Source organism: Balaenoptera musculus, chromosome 4 (assembly GCF_009873245.2).
Source record: "Balaenoptera musculus isolate JJ_BM4_2016_0621 chromosome 4, mBalMus1.pri.v3, whole genome shotgun sequence".
In the NCBI taxonomy this organism is placed as follows: Eukaryota; Metazoa; Chordata; class Mammalia; order Artiodactyla; family Balaenopteridae; genus Balaenoptera; species Balaenoptera musculus.
The window spans coordinates 57,944,044-57,951,900 of record NC_045788.1 but is presented as its reverse complement, the minus strand read 5'-3'; the positions used below and the strand labels follow the sequence as shown (position 1 = coordinate 57,951,900).

The following is a 7,857-nucleotide window of genomic DNA, read 5'->3' as shown; positions in this document are numbered from 1 at the left end:
AAACCCACCTGCCAACATCTGGGTACTCCTCATACACTCCCCTCTCTTGTTTCCAATCTCTGCTACACAAATTCCAGGCATTTCTGCAGCCCTAAACTCTGATCTCTGTCTCATCAGAGGCAGACCTCTGGTTTCTGCTTGGGTTCAACCTACCTGCGCCACAATCAGGAAAATGCCTCAGGACAGAAAGCTGGGGTAAAGCTCATTACATGTGTTTCCCTTCTCTCAAGGATCACAGTCCTGCACTGCCTGTTTACCAGTTCCTGAAAACAGTTACCTTATTTATTTTTCCAGTTTTATGGTTGTTTAGGTCAGGAGATTAAATCCAAAATGAATATCTTAGTCATGGCTGGACATGAAAATGTATCACCTCTTGGGATTTTGGCTAAGATCAAGTGTAGTATCTGTTCTTATTAGTTCTCTAAGTTTTGAAAAATGAATAAATAAATGAATACTGGCAGAATCAAGAACTATTATTTTAGAAGTATGCTTTGCTAATCATCTTTATCCTTCTGGCAACCCCTTACACAAACCCATCCACCTATCATGTGTCCCATTCACTAGAAAAATGTTTTTAATTGTACATCAACTAAACTTTAAAAAGAAAGAAAAATATTTTTAGATCCAAATCCCTATTAACATATTAGGATATTTGCATTTTCAAAACATATTTTAAAGTAGAAAAGCCTTAGAAAATCAAAAGAATAAATATTTAAATTTTCATGCATCTCTACTAGCTGATAAAATTAATGAACAAGGTATGTTCCTTTTGATCATCAAATTGCCACCTCTGATATCAAATATATACTTATCACTACATTTAATCAAATATATACTTGCCACCTTGGTACTACATTTATAACACAAAAGAACAAGTCTACACAGCTAATATTCTTTCTAACCTTATTACTTTTTTCTTCAGATCATGGCATTTTCTTTGCTTACATAATTCTCCATGTTCTTTTCTCCTTATTACTGCTCATAACTGACATAGAAGATGGGCAGAGTGACAAGAAATTAAACAATACTTATATTTCATAAGAATATTGACCCTGGGACACCATGGGTTATGATGCCTCCTCAATTTGTATTCATGCACTGTATTCAAACAATCAGGTAAAGGGCACCAGGTATAGGGGAGATAAAGAGGAATCAGAAGATCTTAGATGCAGTCTTCTGCCTTTTACTAACTAGCTGTGAGCCCATAGGTGATTTCATTTAACATCTTGGTTTCAACATCAGTGAAATGTTAGTGTTGGACTAAAGAATTTTAGTACCTAACATTTACTGAGAGTACTTTCTATGTACCATGTACTATGCCAAGAATCTTAAATATTCAATGTTGTTTAATCTTCACCATAGTAAATCTTTGAGATTATTTGTCAGGGTTCTCCAGAGGAACAGAACCAATAGGATATATATAGATATGTGAGAGGAGATTTTTCATCAGAATTTGCTTGCATGGTTATGGAGGCCAAGAATTTCCACAGTATGCCATCTTCAAGCTAGAGAACCAGGAAAGCTAGTAGTATAATCCAGCCCAAGGCCAGAGGCCTGAGAACCAGAGGGGTTGCTGATGTAAGTCCCAGAGTTTAAACCCGAGAACCAGGAGCTTCAATGTCCAAAGGAAGGAGAATATGGGCATCCCAAATCAAGAAAAGAGAGCAAATTAGTCCTTCCTCCTCCTCCTTTTTCTATTCAGGCCCTCAATGGATTGGGTGGTGCTCACCTAAATTGGAGAAGGCAATCTGCTTTACTCAGTCTACTGATTCAAATGCTAATCTCATCCTGAGACACCCTCACAGACATACCCAGAAATAATGACCAACTATCTGAGCATCCCTTAACCCAGTCAAGTTGGCAAATAAAATTTATCATCACAGAAACAGATATTATTATTATTGTTATCTTATGAATACTTAAAACTGAGGTTCAGCACCACTAAGGATCTCCTCTAAGTGGTAAATAGAAGAGCCGGTTTTGGACTTACCTGTCTGACTCATGGGCCCCCCCTTGTAACCCTCAAATTCCCAGTGAAACAGATTTTTAAACATTCTCCAAAATATTGAATTTCATATCCTGTTGGGAAAAAAGCTTACACACAGACTGGAGAGTCTTATCACTCCTCCTTCTGTTGAGCATAACCCAGGCCTGTACTGTGTTTGCACATTGTCTGTCAAATTTAGTTCCCAAGCAGCAACTTTGTCTAACACAACATTCTGACTAGAGGTTCACACATTGCTGGCACTTGTTAAGTGTTCATAACAATATGAATGGCATCTGTTTACTAAAAGGCACTTTGCCATTAATGCTTATTTGATATTAGTTCAAAAATATTTTTAACAATGCTAAATGTTGAAAATATTCTAATCTTCTTAATATATGTAAAAGACCGTTTATATTACTATTAGCCCACAATAGCCTCAGTTTGGCCTAGTCTGGTTCTCTATAGACTGGACTCCCAGTAAATATTCCTAGCCAAGATCTATTCCAGTTCATTTATTCATTTATTCATTCATTAGTTAGTGAATGTTTAACGTTTAGTGAATATTTAAGCATATTTTTCACCTACCATTGTGCTAAGTGCTAGACAAATAAAACAAATATAATTTCAGTCTTCAGGAATTTATCATCTAGTGCACTGGGGCTTTGCATACAGGTAAGTAAACAGACAATTACAATTTGGTGTAATAAGTACTATGGAGTTAGTACAACAGAGGGGGCATCTGAACCAGGATTAGGGATCAGAGAAATCATCCTACACAAAGTGATACCCAATAAGACTTGAAATGTTCTCATAAATTAGCCAGGTAAAGAGCAGGTGGAAGAGGATCCCAGAGGGAAGAACTTGTTCAAAGAACTAAAGGTTAGGGAAAGAAAAAGGCATTATTGGAAAAACTGAATATAGCTCAGAATGGTCCAAAGGGGAGTGGTAAAAAATGAGATTGAAAGGTAAACAGACATCATTCTAATGGACCTTATAAGCCTTATAACCTCCATGTTAAGCCATGGAACCTTTACCTGAAGACAACTGAAAAGATTTAAGTGGTCAAGTGAGATAATCAGATTTGCATCTTGAAAAGGTCACTTTGGCTGCAGTGTAGGAAACAAATTACAGGGGACAAGGATGGATCAAAGGAGAACAATCAGGGGCCTTTTAAAATGATAGTATCCTTAATTATAGTAAAGGCAGTAGATGAATTAGAGTCAATTAAGATAAAATTGACAAGACAAGATGGGAGTTGTTAGAAGAGAGGTAGTTGGGAAGGAATGGGAATCAAAGACATGCTTGTGTTTTTGGCTTGGAAAACTGGATAGATGTTAATCCTACTCATTGGGATAGGGAACATGGAGGGAGAAACAGCTTTGAGATTAGAAAAACTGATTTCTGTCAAGTCTAAAGAGATAGATAGTTTTGTTGTTGTTGTTTAGAATATCTTCTGGGACTATTTCAATTCTGATGTAGTCCTAATCTGTACCACAGATTAGAACCTGTGAACTAGAGTGTATTCAGTTTTATCTTTCTTCATCAATTCAGTCAAAAATGCACTTCAATTACTGGAAGGGTGATGATAGGAAACGGAGATTACTCATCCTGAATAATACTGATTCTTGAAGAAGGTGATGGTGGAACATACCTCACAGGCTGGACCAGATCCTGTGGGGAAAGTACTATTCTGGGCTAGTCAGTAAAATTTTATGGCCAGGCACATAAAATACAACACTAGTTCTATGGGAAATGACTGAGAGAGAAAGGTCCTAGAGGATTGCAAGCCAATCTCAGCTGATACAGAATTACTGCAAAAGCTGATACAGCATTTCTGAAAATGTAGCTGCTTTCATAGAAATGGACAAGAGACCTGGTGATATAGTAAATTAAATCAAATGTCCCAATCCAGTGGCTTTCACTGTCCACTGCCATAGGATCCCCACAAAGACTGGACTTATTCATTGAGTGAAACCATTGGAAACATCCACCAAATTGCCTAACTGCTAAAAACTGAGATTATACTCAAAGAATCCTGTGCTCCCCAGCTGACTACATTTCTCATCCAGACTACTCTACTCAATTACTTTACCTCTCCAGCATCTGCAGACATCTGCATTTGTGACTCCATCATGGAACAGGGCTCAATGACAGTAGCCTAGGCATTTTTCAGGGAAGGTGTTAAAACCATAGCCATAATATTGAACTATCTAATGAAATCCTTCAAAATAAATTAACTGCAGGTATCTTAATGTGTTGATGTAATGGAAGATGTCTGCCAAGAAGGACGGTTTTGGCTAGGAGCATCTTAGGTCCATCCTTCTGATGATAATTAGGTAATATGTTTGGTTGCCTGTTGTTTATTGAGCCCACTCCTAATTTATGACAATAAAATCATGTTTTCAATTTAAAAGGAAAAGTTTATGTTTCTGTATTCTACAGTGCAGTGACTAAAGTGGTTTAAAGTTTCTCAGATAAAAGTTAAAGAGAACAATGAAGGATGCCAAAGAGCCATCCCTGTTTTATGCTGCTCTGCCTTGTCATCTTTAAAATGATTGCTGGGACTTCCCTGGTGGCACAGTGGCTAAGACTCTGCGTTTCCAATGCAGGGGGCCTGGGTTCGATCCCTGGTCAGGGAACTAGATCCCACATGCCGCAACTAAGACCCTACGCAGCCAAACAAATAAATATTAAAATGATTGCTTTGAATTCTCAAGGTGGTATTATAAACAACGTGAAGAACATCTTTGTAATTATCTCCTTAGATTAAATTTCTAAAAGTGGGATTATATCCTGGATCAAATAATTTGCTCAATTTACAATTTATTTATATACCAGATTACTTACAAAAAGAACTACCCATTTAACTAACTCCCATGAATAAAACTTGAGAGTGATTATTTCCTCACATCTTCATTAATAATGGATTTTATCTGTATTTTAATCTATACTGATCCAAAAGCCAAAATATATTTCATAGTTTATTTTTTTCACTTATCTGATTATTAATGCAGTTTCATATATTTTCATGTTTCTTGGCCATTTGTATTTTTTCTATTAATCACCTTTGTATAACCATTGTTCATTTTTTAACTGGGCTATTGATTTGTTTTTCTCATTGTGGGTCTCATTTTTTTCTCCTGATTTTTAAATTTGTAATGTTTGTGACGTTAATATTTTTTTCATTTTTACTGCCTAGAAATCACCTTTGTTTGATATTAATACCATTGCCTCCTATTTCTTTTTGACTGTGTTTGTCTGATATATTTGCCATATATATTTATCTATAAATTCCTCTAGCAAACTCTAAAGTTACTCAGTTTTTCTATCCTCCCAAATAAGTCCTTAATAAATTTTTATCATTTCCCAATGTTTCTTGATTTTGTTAAATAGATTCTTTAAAAGTGCCCACATAAAAATATGTTTTTTTACATTTAGCAGTTCATTGCTATTCTAATATGTGTTATCAATTTCTGAACTCACTGTAGGTCCTTGCACCCTACTCCTTTAGATTCAATTTTAGTAAGTTTTTATGCAAAAATCTATGAGTGGTAAACTTTCTAAAACTCCCTGTTTGAAAACAATGATTTATTTAACCCTTACTGGAATGATTCTTTTAATTGGGTGTGGAATTCTAGCTCAATTTCCCTCAGCTGTTTGAAGACATTCTTCCTTTGTCTTCTGACAATTTTGCTGCTGATGAGAATTCTACCGTCAATCCACCTCTTCTTTCTGGTTATCTTGCTCTTTGATTTTCTGAAGTTTCACTTTATTTTTCCTGTTCAGTATTTGGAGAGTTTTATGGATTTAATTGTGTCCCCTAAAAAAGATGTGTTGAAGTTCTAATCAGAGTGCCTCAGAATTTGACTTTATTTGGAAACAGGGTCCTTACAGGGTTAATCAAAATGAGGTCATTGGGGGTGGACTTCAATTCAATATGACTGTTACCCTTTTAAAAGGGGGAAGTTTGCACATAGAGACAGACATACAAAGAAGAGTTAGAGACACAGAGAGAATGCCATGTGAAGATCAAGGCTGAGATTGGGATGATGCACCTACAAGCCAAGGAACACCAATATCGCCAGTAAACCACCAGAAGATAGGAGAGAGGCAGAGAACAAATTCTTCCTTATAGCCCTCAGAAGGAATCTATGCTGCTAACACCTTGATTTTGGACTTCTAGCCTCCAGAGCTGTGAAACAATACATTTCTATTATTTTAAGCCACCCAGTCTGTGGTACTTTGTTACAGCAGCTCTAAGAAATAATACAGTGGGCATTTTCAAATGAGGCTCATGTGTTTCTTTAATTTTAGAATATTCTTAACCATAATATATTTGAATATTTCTTTTCTACTATTCTTTATATCCTCATTTCTGGATTTTTATTAAATTTATATTAGAATATATCAATTAATCAATCTATGTCTTTTAACTTTTCTTTCTATGAGTTTTGGTTGAATTCCTATGCCATATTCCAATTCGTTAATTCTCCCTTTGACTTTTTCTAGTCTATAGTTTACCTGAATATTGATTTTCTTATTCCAATATTTACATTTTTTATGTTCAGGATTAACCTGCAAGTTAATTAACCCAAAGTTAGCCTTAAGTTAATTTACTTCCTCATTTTTAATTTTGTTGGTTTTCTTAGTATTACTTTTCTTAGTGTGTTTGAATTTTTAATTTGAACTCTTACTTTCTGTGGGAATTTGTTTTTTACCACTGTGCACATTCCTCCTTGCCTAACAGTTTTACAGTTGTCTTAAATTCCACCTTGTCCCAGGGTCCCCTTTCAAGTACCTGATGATATTTAGTCTGAACTAGCAGGTAGATTGACCCAGGTCCTAGCTTTGATTCTATGCTTACTTCCATCTCTCAATATACTCTATCTATAATTCAGGAAATTTTTGGTCACAACTTTTTACAACTTCCTTTCATGGATGATGGAGCACCAACACAACCCCTATTTTAAGCAGTAAGCCTGACCCTTGTCTCCTGCCTTTCATGGAGCACATTTAAACTCTGTTACTCCATCACAGATTTACCTAATTCTGGTCCCAAAGTCTAGTAGGCTTTTAGTTTACTATTTTTGGTTTTCTCTTGCATTTTCATATGCACAGGTAAATTTTCTGTTCAGCATGTCTTTTCAATGTTTTCACTTTAGAGTTTATCTATCACTGCTATATATTTAGAATGGCAAGTGAGGACTCAAACATGAAATCACAACCCCATCTTGAACACAAACCCTGAATTACTTTCTAACTTCATATCTTTGTGAGTCATTCCTAGTTAACTTCTTTTAACACTTTTCTACAGCCCAACGCAGAGAACTCTGTTGGTTTGGAACGGCCCACGTGAGCTATTCCTAGGCTGTAAATATATTAGGCTTAAATAGCTTTTGACAAAATCAGGCTAAGATAGGCCCTATTTCTTTTCTCCAGGTTGATAAAATATACACATACCAGCAGCAGTAAACAAGAAATATGGATAATGATTTTTCCTTAATTCTGAATGCTGAACTACGATTATTTGCCTTCCATAATGCCGAGTCAAGGTGCTTGGTCCTTAACACCTCAACATTATGAAAGGGAAATATAGAAGAGAGAGGCATATCCAGTTGCAATGATCTTTTAATTTTCATTACACAATGACTCTCCCCATTAGCAAGCCTAGGCTACGTGTTACTATAGGATCTAACCGAGATCAATTCTCCTCTTTCCTGGAGTGGAAGAAGTAATGAAGAGAAGATTTGAACTCCTTTCTTGAAGATTAACAACATTCATTTTCCTCAAAACTTTTTATCGTTGTTCCATAATCTTTTACTTCTAATGAAGCTGGCAAGTCTGAGACCACACTGATTTTTTCCCCTTGA

At 35.8% G+C, this 7,857-nt stretch overlaps 1 pseudogene; it reads left to right on the top strand.

Annotated features, from left to right (window-relative positions):
* The first annotated feature begins 365 nt into the window (after nucleotides 1–365).
* On the top strand, nucleotides 366–525 carry LOC118895037 (annotated as a pseudogene).
* Nucleotides 526–7,857: the final 7,332 nt, after the last annotated feature.